This window comes from Tamandua tetradactyla, chromosome 12 (assembly GCF_023851605.1).
Source record: "Tamandua tetradactyla isolate mTamTet1 chromosome 12, mTamTet1.pri, whole genome shotgun sequence".
NCBI lineage: Eukaryota > Metazoa > Chordata > Mammalia > Pilosa > Myrmecophagidae > Tamandua > Tamandua tetradactyla.
In genome coordinates, this window is record NC_135338.1 from 11,889,981 (window position 1) to 11,904,693 (window position 14,713).

Sequence of the window (14,713 nt, forward strand, 5' to 3'; positions counted from 1 at the left end):
ACGTATGTGGCTCATATTATGGCTCTATGTAATGGTGCAATTATAGATCAGGAGTCGTCAAACCAAATTTGGCCCCAGTGCTTGTTTATTTGTAAATAAAGTTATATTGGAACACAGCCATGCTCATTTGCTTTCTACTGTCAGTGACTCTTTTATGCTACAAAGGCAGAGTTGAGTTTTTGGTACAGAGAAGACATGGCCTGTGAAGTCTAAAATATTTAATATCTGCTCTTTATAGAGAGAGTTTGCTGAGCTCTTAACTAGGTAGTTGGCAACAGTATTGATGTAAATATTTTAGCATATTGAATAAGTTTAAAAAACTTACTTTAAATTCCCATGTTTGTTGCTCTTATACTATTATTCAACAAAACAAATTTATAAATTTAAAATGAGAAACAAAGCCATTTAAATTCAAATTATTATTAATGTGATAGGAAATGCTCTTTTGCAGAACCTAAATTGTGGGTATTGGGTGAAATAGTAGGAAGATGAATTTACTTTTCACTTATAGACTTGATTTGATTGTTTTTTAAGTAATATCCTTATTACCATTATTTTTCATTTTCAATAATTAACTCATTTTAGACCACCAGTCTTTTATATTGACACATCAACCAACTTAGTGTTGCACCCTGAAATATAATTCTGAAATAAATACTCTTCAGCAAAAAAATTCTTCATTTCCCAATTTCATTGTCACTTTTCTTTTTCTTTATTCTTTTTTGCATGGGCAGGCACCGGGAATTGAACCCGGGTCTCTGGCATGGCAGGTGAGAACTCTACCTGCTGAGTGACCATGGCCTGCCCTCACTTTTGAATGATGGACTGTTGGAACTTGGAAGAGAAAATCTATAATATGCTTGCAATATAAATATGGCACGTACCGTCTATCCTGTGAGCTTTGTGAAACCTGTATCCTCCCCCTTCTTCTTCTGGTAAACGATCAGGAAACTTTGTCAATACAGTATGTCATTGTGGTAGGTTGAATTATGTATTCCAGAAAAAACATGTTCTTAATCTTAACCCATTCCTGTGGATGTGAACCCCCTGTAAATAGGACCTTTCGTAGATGTTATTTTTACTTAGGATGTGGAGAACTGAATGAGGGTAGGTCTTAATTCTATTACTGGGGCTAATGAAGAGAAATTTACATGGAGGAGTGGAAGCTGGAAGTCATTGGAGCCCAAAAGAGAAAAGAGAGGATAGTGCCATGTGACAGGAAAGTCAAGGACCCAGGGATCTCCTGCAGCCAGCCGCAGAATGCCACAGTCTTTTCAAGGAGAAAGCATCACCTTGCTTACCCCTTGATTTTGGACTTCTTCCAGCCTCAAAACTGTAAGTCAATAAATTCCCATTGTTTAAGCCAACCCATTGTGCAGTATTTGTCTTAGCTGGGAGCTAAGATAGTTTTGATGCTATTTTAGGCTAGCTTGTTGCAAATTGAACTGTAATCAAAATTGTGAATAAACATGCAACCACGGAGGGAGTAGGCAGTACTCCCTCCTATAAGATAGTAATCTAATTGATCCAGAATGTTTTCATTTTATTTGTTTCTTGATTATTTCCAAAATCAAACGCTAAAATTATTTAAGATTTTTTTTCAAGAACTCAGGGAGCACTTAAGAAACACTGCTTTATACCTATTCTCTTTTTGTTTTTATTGTGTAACATGCGTATCTCAAAATTTCCCATTTTAGAGTATGTCTTTTGCTTCTGATGAAGTCCTTGGTAAAGCTGAGGAATTTGTCACAATCAATGAATATTTACAATGGTTGTTTTGGTGTGTTATTTGCATTTCATATTAGTGGCCATGATACTATACATAAGGGCAACAATATTTAAGGTGCATCTACTTTCTGTGGTATGGCTGACATTGTAGACTCCAAGCACAGTGGCTACGCTCAACTTTAAATACATTTGCATTGATTTGAAAATAAACCAGGCTGACCCTGGGTGAAATGGTGAAACAGGTAAAGTTTGACTTTTGGTGTTCTGGGTACTCTTACTTCACGTTTGACCTAACTTATTCCTGGAGCTGTATATGCCCCAGAAAAGCACGTTCTTAAACTTCATCCATTCCTGTGAGTGTGAACCCATAGTAAATAAGACCTTTTGATGAGGTTTCTTCAGTTAAGATGTAACCCATCTCAATCAGGATGGGTTTTAATCCTATTACTGGAGACTTTTATAAATGGAATGAATTCATGCATGAGAGAGAAAGCCATTGTGTTCTAGTTTGCTAGCTCCCGGAATGCAATATACCAGAAATGGAATGGCTTTTAAAAAGGGGGATTTAATAAGTTTCTTATTTACAGTTCCAAGGCTGAGAAATTGTCCCAATTAAAACAAGTCTATAGAAATGTCCAATCAAAGGCATCCATCCAGGGAGAGATACCTTGGTTCAAGAAGGCCAATGAAGTTCAGGGTTTCTCTCTCAAGTGAGAAGGCACATGGTGAACACAGTCAGGGCTTCTCTCGCAGCTGGAAGGGCACATGGTGAATATGGTGTCATCTGCTATCTTCCTCTCCTGGCTTCCAGCTTCATGAAGCTCCCCGGGAGGCATTTTCTTTCTTCATCTTCAAAGGTTGCTGGCTGGTGGACTCTCTGCTTTGTGGTGCTGCAGCATTCTCTGCTCTCTCTGAATCTCCCATTCTCCAAAATGTTTCCTCTTTTATAGGACTCAAACAAACTAATCAAGACCCACCCAAATGGGTGGAGACATTTTGTCACCTAATCCAGTTTAACAACCGCTCTTGACTAAATCACATCATCCAGGGAGATGATCTGATTACAGTTTCAAACATACAGTATTGAATAGGGATTATTCTACCTTTATGAAATGGGATTTTGATTAAAACATGACTTTTCTAGGGGGCATACTTCCTTTCAAACCAGCACACCATGGAAGCAAGAAACTGAAATCAACAGAACCCAGAAGAAAAGACCAGCAGGTGCTGCCATGTGTGTTGCCTTGTGACAGAAGAGCCAAGGATCGCTGGCAGCTGGTCTTTGGGAAGAAGCCATTGCCTTGCTGACGCCTTGATATGGACATTTTCCTGGCCTCAAAGTCGTGAGCAAATAAATTCTCAGTGTTTAACCTGACCCATTTCATTGTATTTGCTTTGGGTAACCTAGGAAACTAAAGCATGTGGTTGGCAGCATCACATTTTGGTGGCAGTAGCTAAGTGATACATTAATTTAATACTCTGAGGGAAATATTATTAAACTCATTTTAGAGAGGGGGAAATTGAGAGGAACAGAGAGAGTCATTATGATCCCATTTGTCCAAGGTCCTATGGCTTCTAAGTGGAAGAGTCAGGATTTGAAGTAAGGAATTCTGACTCTAGAAACTGCATGCTTAACCATTACTTTATACTGTCTTGAGACTTTAGCTGGAACTTGGAGTATGGAAAGGCAGCAAGATAAAAGAGAAAGAAGCATGTTAGGCAATCATGGAGAATGATGTTAAAAACATTCTTTTACCTTTGTTTTGGAAGTAATGTTGTGAAAGTAAACTTTGAGATTTCAGGAGAACATGGAAAACAACCCTCAGACTCATGTTCAGGAAACCTCAATGATGATGATGATGATGATGATGATGATGATGATGGAGTATTAATAATAATTAATGTAAATTGAGATCTACTGAGTGATAAACACTGCTAAGCACTCGTGAGGTGGCATAGTCGGGGTGCAGCTTCTGGATCACTGGTATGTACAATGACCAGTGGGTCCATTGTTGCACCCCCTCCCTGATAGTGTAACTCTTTGAGTCAGTGACCTGCACAATCCCTTGTTGGCTAGCCAGATATGCCATGCATACTTGGAAAGTGCTGGCTGAGGCAGTGTTGCAGGAAAGGAAAAACCATACTTAGAATATATGACTGTTCCATTCTGGATGAATTGCTGCCTTTCTGGGGTAGAAAGGGTCCAATGTCATCAACTTGTCATCAAGTGGATGGTTGGTCTCTTTGTGAAATAGAAGCATATTAAGGTCTATTATAGGTTTCTTCTATTGACAGAGTGGACATTCAGCAGTAGCATAGTTAGATCAGCTTAGGATAGAGAGAATCCAAAATCTTGGGCTCATGTATGGCCTCTATCTCTGTTGCTATGGCTACTCCATTAATGAGACCATTCATGAGACCAGGGTGTTCAAGTGTAAAGGCTGGTTGACATCTGCTGGATAAGTCATTACGTTCACCTGGTTATCTAGTGCCTCCTCTGTAATGGACAGTCTTAGTGGCTATGAATGTATGTTGCAGTCATCTTCAAATCTTGTACCCACTCCCATAGATCCATCTATATGCTTCTCCTTCTGACTTCTTGATCTTGATCTTCCAATGTTTCTACTTCTAGACCCCAACCAGTGCGTTCAGCCATTCACTTATCATTGCCCAGGAGTACATGCATATCCTTTCCTCAGGCAGCTTCTCTCTCCACTAAGGATAATAGATGTACCACTGAAAGCTTTGCTTACTGGGAGGATTTTCCCTTATGATCATCTTTTAAGTAGTGGTACACTGGAACTAGCTTGTACTGGCTTACAAGAACCAATTGTTAAAATTTTAGGAATTTTTTGAGACTGTTGTTAAACACAGCCATTATTAAAAATTAAATGATGTAAACTTGTAACTAAATTTTATATTAAGAAGGTAATAATTACTCGGTGCTATCACTTCCTAATTATTGTATCACATTTTACTATTATCTATGTTTTTGAGGATATTTATATCTGTTGTATGTATATAGGTGAAACATGGAAATACTCTATAATGGTGTGTTTTGCGCATCTCTTCCATATCTGCTTTCAGTGATTTCATGTTAGCTAAAAATTGGCCTGGTAGGAGTATTTATAGCATGGAAATCAGAAGCACTACAACCCAGGGCTTGATTTATTTTTTTTGGTGGTAGTCTAGACCAGGATTTCTGAACCTTGGACCAGATAGTTCTTTGTTATGGGGTGCTGACCTATTGCAAAGTAGGAGTTTAACAACATCCTTGGTCTCTACCCTCTAGAGTCAGTAGTACTCCCTCAGTCGTAACAATAAAAAAATGGTCCCAGGGGAGTGCAAAATGCAGATTCGGCTTAATAGTATACAATATCTATAGCTGTTAAATTGCAAACAGTACAAAAGGTTGAAGAAGTGTTCTTTCAGTATTTGAAAACCATTGTCCAGTTTAGCAAAGACTTCGCTCATGTCATTGGTGAGTGTGGTTGTGACATACATCTTTTTGTTTCACTTTGTCTTGTTCATTAATGTTAGTGAATATATCAATCAGCGTTCTTCTTGTAAATAGAATTGTTCATCACTTGCAACCATACAAGAGTTTGGCAAAAATCAACAAAAGCATTTGCAAAGTCCCCTTGAGTTACTGGAGAAAAATGTGGAAATATTAAACTTCCCCACCTGAGGAATTCCTGATATTTTCACAGTCATTAGGGACGACCAATTTAATATGCCAAGCCCTTGATCTTGGGGTTCACCCTTATGAAACTTATTCCTGCAAAGGAGAAGCTAAGCCTACTTATAATCATGCTTAAGAGTCACCCCCAGAGAATGTCTTTTGTTGCTCAGATGCAGCCTCTCTAAGCCAACTCTGCAAATAAACTCACTACCCGCCCCCGCTATGTGGGACAAGACTCTTGGCGGGGGGTAGCGGCTAACTCTCCTTGGTAGTGTAGGGCATGACTCCCAGGGATAAACCTGGCCCTGGCATCATGAGTTTGAGAAAGCCTTCTTGACCAGAAAGGGAAAAGAAATTAAACAAAATAAAATTTCAATGGTTACAAGATTTCAAATAGAGTCAAGAGGTTATTCTGGAGGTTATTCTTCTGCATTATATAGATATTCCTTTTTAGTTTCTAGTGTTTTAGAATAGCTAGAAGGAAATAACTGAAACTGTTGAACTGTAATCCAGTAGCTCGATTCTTGAAGATGATTGTATAACTATATAGCTTTTATAGTGTGTCTGTGTGATTGTGAAAACCTTGTGACAGACACTCTTTATCCAGTGTATGGGCAGATGAGTAAGAAAATAAAGACAAAAAAATAAATAATAGGGGGGATAAGGGATATGGGATGTCATGGGTGTTCTTTTTTTATTTTTATATGTATTTTTTGAGTAATGAAAATGTTCTAAGATTATGGTGATGAATGCACAACTATATGATGATACTGTGAGCCACTGATTGTATACTTTGGATGATTATTTGGTATGTGCGTATATCTCAATAGAATTGCATAAAGAAAAAAATGTAAAAACATTTTATGGGAATCAATTGACTACATGGAATTTTTAATTAAACGTTTTAAATAATAAACATTACTTGTACATTGATTTTATTATTCTTCTCAAAGAGCTAACTTATAAATTTGTTGACACTTTCTATTATGTATTTATTACTTCATTGATTTCTGTTACTATCTCTATTATTTCATTTCTTCTATTTTTTTTATTTATTAACTAAAAAAATTAACAACAAACGAACTAAAACATTAACATGTGATCATTCTGTTCTACATATATAATCAGTAATTCACAATATCATCACTTAGTTGCATATTCATCATTTCTTAGAACATTTGCACCAATTCAGAAAAAGAAACAAAAAGACAACAGAAAAAGAAATAAAACGAAAACAGAAAAAAAAAAAGATTATACATAACATACCCCTTACCCCGTGCTTTCATTGATCACTAGCATTTCAAACTAAATTTATTTTAACATTTGTTCCCCCTATTATTTACTTTTATTTCATATGTTCTACTCATCTGTTGACAAGGTAGATAAAAGGAGCATCAGATACAAGCTTTTCACAATCACACAGTCACATTGTGAAAGCTATATCATTATTCAGTCATCATCAAGAAACATGGCTACTGGAACAAAGCTCTACATTTTCAGGCAGTTCCCTCCAGCCTCTCCATTACATCTTGAATAACAAGGTGATATCTTCTTTTTTTTTTTTTCTTAAATTTTTTTTATTAATCAAAAAAAAGAAAAGAAATTAACACAACATTTAGAAATCATTCCATTCTACACATGCACTCAGTAATTCTTAGTATCATCACATAGATGTATGATCATCATTTCTTAGTACATTTGCATCAATTTAGGAAAAGAACTTGCAAAACAGCAGAAAAAGATATAGAATGTTAATATAGAGAAGAGAATTAAAATAATAATACGAATAAAATATATATATTTATATAAAAAAAGGAAAAAGAAAAAAACAAAAACAAAAGATACAAACAAACAAACAAACAAACAAAAAACTATATTTCAGTGTTCCAACATAGTTACATTACACTTAGGTATTATTGTGCTGGTTATTTTTGAGTTTTTGTATCTAGTCTTGTTGCACAGTCTGTATCCCTTCAGCTCCAATTACCCATTATCTTACCCTGTTTCTAACTCCTGCTGGTCTCTGTTACCAATGATATATTCCAAGCTGATTCTCGAATGTCGGTTCACATCAGTGGGACCATACAGTATCTCTCCTTTAGTTTTTGGCTAGACTCACTCAGCATAATGTTCTCTAGGTCCATCCATGTTATTACATGCTTCATAAGTTTAGTCTGTCTTAAAGCTGCATAATATTCCATCGTAGGTATATGCCACAGTTTGTTTAGCCGCTCGTCTGTTGATGGAGATTTTGGCTGTTTCCATCTCTTTGCAATTGTAGATAATGCTGCTATAAACACTGGTGTGCAAATGTCCGTCTGTGTCTTTGCCCTTAAGTCCTTTGAGTAGATACCTAGCAGTGGTATTGCTGGGTTGTAATCCATTCTGCCATTCTATGTCTTTTGATTGGGAAATTCAGTCCATTAACTTTTAGTGTTATTACTGTTTGGATAATATTTTCCTCTACCATTTTGGCTTTTGTATTATATATATATCATATCTGATTTTCCTTCTTTCTACACTTTAGTCCATACCTCTCTCTTCTGTCTTTTCGTATCTGACTCTAGTGCTCCCTTTAGTATTTCTTGCAGAGCTGGTCTCTTGGTCACAAATTCTCTCAGTGACTTTTTGTCTATAAATGTTTTAATTTCTCCTTCATTTTTGAAGGACAATTTTGCTGGATATAGAAGTCTTGGTTGGCAGTTTTTCTCTTTTAGTAATTTAAATATATCATCCCACTGTCTTCTAGCTTCCATGGTTTCTGCTGAGAAATCTACACATATTCTTATTGGGTTTCCCTTGTATGTGACAGATTGTTTTTCTCTTGCTGCTTTCAAGATCCTCTCTTTCTCTTTGACCTCTGACATTCTAACTAGTAAGTGTCTTGGAGAACGCCTATTTGGGTCTATTCTCTTTGGGGTGCGCTGCACTTCTTGGATCTGCAAATTTAAGTCTTTCATAAGAGTTGGGAAATTTTCAGTGATAATTTCTTCCATTCGCTTTTCTCCTCCTTTTCCCTTCTCTTCTCCTTCTGGGACACCCACAACACGTATATTTGTGCGCTTCATATTGTCATTCAGTTCCCTGATCCCCTGCTCAAGTTTTTCCGTTCTTTTCCCTATAGTTTCTGTTTCTTTTTGGAATTCAGATGTTCCATCCTCCAGTTCACTAATTGTAGCTTCTGTCTCTTTAGATCTACCATTGTAGGTATCCATTGTTTTTTCCATTTTTTCTTCTTTGTCCTTCACTCCCATAAGTTCTGTGATTTGTTTTTTCAGATTTTCTATTTCTTCTTTTTGTTCAGCCCATGTCTTCTTTATGTCCTCCCTCAATTTATTGATATGGTTTTTGAAGAGTTTTTCCATTTCTGTTCGTATATTCAGCATTAGTTGTCTCAGCTCCTGTATCTCATTTGAACTATTGGTTTGTTCCTTTGACTGGGCCATATCTTCAATTTTCCGAGCGTCATCCATTATTTTCTGCTGGTGTCTGGGCATTTGATCATATTTCCCTGGGTGTGGGACCTGGCTGGTTGAAAGGTTTTTCTGTGACATCTCTGGGCTCTGTTTTTCTTTTCCTGCCCAGTAGGTGGCGATCATGGCGCTCGTCTGTCTGTGGGGCCCACCAGTAAAAGATGCTGTGGCTCCTTTAACTTGCCAATCCGAATCTCGCAGTCGGCCCGGGAAACCGCGCGTGGATGGGGGGTCGCCGGCCACCGCGGCTTGGGAAAGTGCCGGTCCAAATTACCCAGCTGGCCTGAGACGCCAAGCGTGGCGGGAGGGCCCCGCTATCCAACGTTCCCAGTCAGACCAGGGAGCCACGTGCGTGGAGGGGACCCCAGTTGCCAGCCGCCCCGGCCGGGAAAACACATGCCCCTCGGGTATTTCACCACAGCGGATTCTCCCTGCCCGTTCAGCCGTTCCAGAATGGGGTACGCTGTCTTTTTGGTCTCTCTCGTGGCTCCGGGAGCTGTTTCGTATTGTTTCTGTTTCTTTAGTTGCTTTTCTGGAGGAGGAACTAAGACCCGTGCGTCTTACTAAGCCGCCATCTTCTCCGGAAGTCCATTTCTTCTATTTTGCATGGTTTTAACTTCCTATTCTTTAACTGACACCTTGAGACAGATGGTATTGGTTATCTATTACTGAGTAACAACTTACTCCGAAATCTAATAGCTTAAAAACACACATATTTGCTCATTTCCTTTTTTATCAGTCTTGTTCTGTTTCCCTATCTTTTTCCCTTTTTTTCCTTTCCTTTTCTAATTTCTTGTTCTTTTTCTCTTTCTTTGTCTCCCTTCCTTTCTTTTTGATTTTTGGGTGCATGGTCTGGGAATCGAACCTGGGTGTCCACATGAAAGGTGGGCATTCTTACCATGGGACCACCCGCACACCCCTCTTCTTTCTTTTTATCTTTCCTCCTCTGTTTAATTGCTCCAAATATGGGATCAAAATAAAGACCATAGTAGGGGTTGAAATTGATGGCCAACAGGCTGAATCAGGTCTGCAGAGATGTAACATTTAGCTTGTACAGTGTTTAATCATTGGAAAACGCAAACTAAAAAAAAAGGGGGGGGGGGAGTGTTTCTGGCATCTCTTAAAAAATCAGATGTGGCAACAAAGGATCTGTATTCCCACATGGAAACCATAAGCTAGAGCTGACACTGCTTTCTCTCTTTGTTTCTTTTATTCCTTTGAAGGCAATTAGGTCTCTTTAGGCCAGTATTTGTCCACAACACTTACCGCTTCCTATTAACAATATCACCATATGTCATGCAGTTATAGTTTCTTCAAGATCCCATAGCCATTGAAGTTTGAGATTTCTGAAATAAAATAGTATGATCTTCATTATTTAATGCAAGATAAGGTGAGTATCTACTCTCTAAAATCAGCCATCCTCAAAAAAATAAAACCTAACACAAGAAAGGAAAACAAAATATTAATACAATGCCATAGCTAAGCAATCACTATCCTCTTTTTTTTTTTTTTTTTTTTTTTTTTTGCATGGGCAGGCACCGGGAATCGAACCTGGGTCTCCAGCATGGCAGGAGAGAACTCTGCCTGCCAAGCTACCATGGCCCACTCTAGCACCCGCTTCTATGTCCCATAGTCACATTTGTTGTTATTCTTGGGGGAAAAGTGGATAGGGAAAGAAACAGGGATTTGTCTTATAGGTTACAGGCTGGTTGGTCTTCTTAATACATCACAGTGGGAGGACAGTGCCTATGGGATTGTTGTAGAGCAGAGGGCTCCCCAGTTTCTGAGTACCTCCTTATACATCTTCCTTATCCATTCATCACTAAATATTTATTGAGTACCACCTGTGTCCCAGGAACTCTTCAGGAATGCTGAAGGAACTAAACGTAACTACCTTCAATAGATAGACATGAAGGTGGTTTACTAGTGGGTCTATAAGTAATATTGCCGTATGGAAGGTAAGCCTGATTGAAAGGGGTTGTATAGAGTCATGTATCCCACTGATTATAAATAAGTTCTTGCATGAACTACCGCAAGGCTGTGAATCCTGTACAAAGAGTATATAAGTTCGATGTATAGGGAGGAAACTGCTATTGCATGCTATGGGCTATGTTTAACAGGAAAACATCAACAGTACCACAGCAACACAAGGGGTAAATAATGAGGAGAAGGGGAAAGAGTTAAGGGAAGGTTTGGATTTTCTATTTGGTGAGGATGTGTTGATTGGTTATCATTCTCTTAGGAACAGTGAAATTGTCTAAAATTGAGAGTGTTGATGGACTGTTGACTTTGGACATTATACATGATGCCCAATGAAGGAGGTGACTGAAGGATGCACTGACTGAGAAGTATATTGGTGAATGATGGTATGTACATATGATTGAATATTGTGCTGCTACAAAAAGGAATGGAGCTGTGAGGCATGCAATGATGTGAATGAACCCATGGGGCATTTGGTGAGGCAAAATAAGGCAGAAACAAAAGAGTAAATATTGTCTGGTCTCATTTAGAAAATACAAGAAAATGGGGGCGTAGACTGTAAGCTCTTATAGCAGTCATATTTAGTCTGGAGTGGTAATTGTTATTTCTGGATTTGGAGAGGCTATTCTATATATGTATAACCTAGTATTTATTTTTTTATTTTTTTATTTTTTATTAATTAAAAAAATTAACTAACACAACAATAGAAATCAATCCATTCTACATATGCAATCAGTAATTCTTAATATCATCACATAGGTGTATGGTCATCATTTCTCAGTACATATGCATCGATTTAGAGAAAGAAATAGCACTACAACAGAAAAAGAAATAAAGTGATAACACAGAGAGAAAACACAAATAAAAATAAAAAGTACAAAAATATATAAGAGAACAAAAAACAAAACAAACAAACAAAAAAAACTATAGATCAGATGCAGCTTCATTCAGCGTTCCAAGATAATTACATTACAATTAGGCAGTATTGTGCTGATCATTTTTTTTTTTTAGACGTCATACCATTCTACATATGCAATCAGTAATTCTTAACATCATCACATAGATGCATGATCATCGTTTCTTAGTACATTTGCATCGGTTTAGAAGAACTAGCATTATAACAGAAAAAGATATAGAATGTTAATATAGAGAAAAAAAATAAAAGTAATAATAATAAGAACAAAACAAACAAAACAAAACAAAACAAAAACCTATAGCTCGGATGCAGCTTCGTTCAGTATTTTAACATGATTACTTTACAATTAGGTATTATTGTACTGTCCATTTTTGAGTTTTTGTATCTAGTCCTATTGCACCGTCTGTATTCCATCAGCTCCGATTACCCATTATCTTACCCTGTTTCTAACTCCTGCTGAACTCTGTTACCAATGACATATTCCAAGTTTATTCTCGAGTGTCGATTCACATCATTGGGACCATACAGTATTTGTCTTTTAGCTTTTGGCTAGACTCACTCAGCATAATGTTTTCTAGGTCCATCCATGTTATTACATGCTTCATAAGTTTATCCTGTCTTAACGCTGCATAATATTCCATCGTACGTATATACCACAGTTTGTTTAGCCACTCGTCTGTTGATGGACATTTTGGCTGTTTCCATCTCTTTGCAATTGTAAATAACGCTGCTATAAACATTGGTGTGCAAATGTCTGTTTGAGTTTTTGCCCTTAATTCCTTTGAGTAGATTCCCAGCAATGGTATTGCTGGATCGTATGGCAATTCTATATTCAGCTTTTTGAGGAACCGCCAAACTGCTTTCCACAGTGGTTGCACCATTTGACATTCCCACCAACAGTGGATAAGTGTGCCTCTTTCTCCGCATCCTCTCCAGCACTTGTCATTTTCTGTTTTGTTGATAATGGCCATTCTGGTGGGTGTGAGATGATATCTCATTGTGGTTTTGATTTGCATTTCTCTAATGGCCAGGGACATTGAGCATCTCTTCATGTGACTTTTGGCCATTTGTATTTCCTCCTCTGAGAGGTGTCTATTCAAGTCTTTTTCCCATTTTGTAATTGGGTTGGCTATCTTTTTGTTGTTGAGTTGAACAATCTCATTATAAATTCTGGATACTAGACCTTTATCTGATATGTCATTTCCAAATATTGATTCCCATTGTGTAGGCTGTCTTTCTACTTTCTTGATGAAGTTCTTTGATGCACAAAAGTGTTTAATTTTGAGGAGTTCCCATTTATTTATTTCCTTCTTCAGTGCTCTTGCTTTAGGTGTAAGGTCCATAAAACCGCCTCCAATTGTAAGATTCATAAGATATCTCCCTACATTTTCCTCTAACTGTTCTATGGTCTTAGACCTAATGTTTAGATCTTTGATCCATTTTGAGTTAACTTTTGTATAGGGTGTGAGATATGGGTCTTCTTTCATTCTTTTGCATATGGATATCCAGTTCTATAGGCACCATTTATTGAAGAGACTGTTCTGTCCCAGGTGAGTTGGCTTGACTCCCTTATCAAAGATCAAATGACCATAGATGAGAGGGTCTATATCTGAGCACTCTATTCGATTCCATTGGTCGATATATCTATCTTTATGCCAATACCATGCTGTTTTGACCACTGTGGCTTCATAATATGCCTTAAAGTCTGGCAGCGCAAGACCTCCAGCTTCGTTTTTTTTCCTCAAGATGTTTTTAGCAATTCGGGGCACCCTGCCCTTCCAGATAAATTTGCTTATTGGTTTTTCTATTTCTGAAAAATAAGTTGTTGGGATTTTGATTGGTATTGCATTGAATCTGTAAATCAATTTAGGTAGGATTGACATCTTAACTATATTTAGTCTTCCAATCCATGAACACGGTATGCCCTTCCATCTGTTTAGGTCTTCTGTGATTTCTTTTAGCAGTTTTTTGTAGTTTTCTTTGTATAGGTCTTTTGTCTCTTTAGTTAAATTTATTCCTAGGTATTTTATTCTTTTAGTTGCAATTGTAAATGGGATTCGTTTCTTGATTTCCCCCTCCGCTTGTTCATTGCTAGTGTATAGAAACACTACAGATTTTTGAATGTTGATCTTGTAACCTGCTACTTTGTTGTACTCATTTATTAGCTCTGGTAGTTTTGTTGTGGATTTTTCCGGGTTTTCGACGTATAGTATCATATCGTCTGCAAACAGTGATAGTTTTACTTCTTCCTTTCCAATTTTGATGCCTTGTATTTCTTTTTCTTGTCTGATTGCTCTGGCTAGAACCTCCAACACAATGTTGAATAATAGTGGTGATAGTGGACATCCTTGTCTTGTTCCTGATCTTAGGGGGAACGTTTTCAATTTTTCCCCATTAAGGATGATATTAGCTGTGGGTTTTTCATATATTCCCTCTATCATTTTAAGGAAGTTCCCTTGTATTCCTATCCTTTGAAGTGTTTTCAACAGGAAAGGATGTTGAATCTTGTCAAATGCCTTCTCTGCATCAATTGAGATGATCATGTGATTTTTCTGCTTTAATTTGTTGATATGGTGTATTACATTAATTGATTTTCTTATGTTGAACCATCCTTGCATACCTGGGATGAATCCTACTTGGTCATGATGAATAATTCTTTTAATGTGTTGTTGGATACGATTTGCTAGAATTTTATTGAGGATTTTTGCATCAATATTCATTAGAGAGATCGGCCTGTAGTTTTCTTTTCTTGTAATATCTTTGCCTGGTTTTGGTATGAGGGTAATGTTGGCTTCATAGAATGAGTTAGGTAGTTTTCCCTCCACTTCGATTTTTTGGAAGAGTTTGAGGAGAGTTGGTACTAATTCTTTCTGGAATGTTTGATAGAATTCACATGTGAAGCCGTCTGGTCCTGGATTTTTCTTTTTAGGAAGC